This window comes from Triticum dicoccoides, chromosome 5B, assembly GCF_002162155.2.
Source record: "Triticum dicoccoides isolate Atlit2015 ecotype Zavitan chromosome 5B, WEW_v2.0, whole genome shotgun sequence".
NCBI lineage: Eukaryota > Viridiplantae > Streptophyta > Magnoliopsida > Poales > Poaceae > Triticum > Triticum dicoccoides.
In genome coordinates this window covers 433,805,610-433,806,583 of record NC_041389.1, presented here as the reverse complement: position 1 = coordinate 433,806,583, position 974 = coordinate 433,805,610, and positions in this window count along the sequence as shown.

Sequence of the window (974 nt, the reverse complement as noted above, 5' to 3'; positions counted from 1 at the left end):
GATTCATGTGCGCGGGGACGGGATCTGCGGCTGGGGACACGCGGTCATCGCCGGCGACGAGGCTGGAGTGGGGGACGGCGAAGGCGAGGAGGAGGGTGATAGGTGGAGACGGCGAGCAGGGGGGGATATCCTGGCAGGGAGGGGGTGGGTCGGGTCGGCCGACCGATCGGGCAACGGGCTGGCTCGCGGACGACCTCGGAACGCCCCGGGTTTTGCACGGCCTGCAGTCGAACCGTTGTGAACTTGGGTTGAAGTTTTTCCCGGCAGATCACACTACGCGGTCGAGCTCCACCCAGCCAAACGTACCGGTAACCGTGGCCAAGTTCCAACCCGACGCGTGTAAGGGCAACTCCAACAATGTATCTGAAGGTTTGAGCGTTAGTGCCATCTCCCGTTTATCGCTTTCTAAGAAAGAAAGGCGATCTCGCCTCCAGCCGCCAGGGCGCTTTTCTGGGGGGCTTCTCTTCACCGGCAATCTCGGTCGTCGGTAGTAAGAAGGAGTCGCCGGATCCACGTGTGTGGATTGTTTTAGCCATTGAAGCTTAGGGTTTTGGGTTGTTCATCGTCTTGACTTCGGCTGTGGCGATGGCGGCGTCGACTAATAAATTTTCAGATCCTTCCCTAACGAGGCGATCCGCTTTTGGGGTGGATTTGGAAACCAATCTATTCAAGTAAGATGATGCGGCGGCGGCATCCACGTGGTCGATTTGTGTCCTCGGGATTCGCCATTGCGACGGCGTTTGCTCCAGCGCCGGCGCGGAGCTTAGGAGGTAGTTCAGGAGTGGATGCAGATTGTGGCCTGCATCGGCGGTATCTGGAAGATGGTGGATCGTTTGCTGGGTTCGTGGTTCGTGGCAGGCAGTATGGTTTCCTCCTCCAATGTCTCAGTCGTGTGGGGGTGCCAGATCTGGAGTTTGATGACGTATCCGGGGCGTTGCCTCGGTCTAATTCGTTCAATGACAATGGCTTTGCCT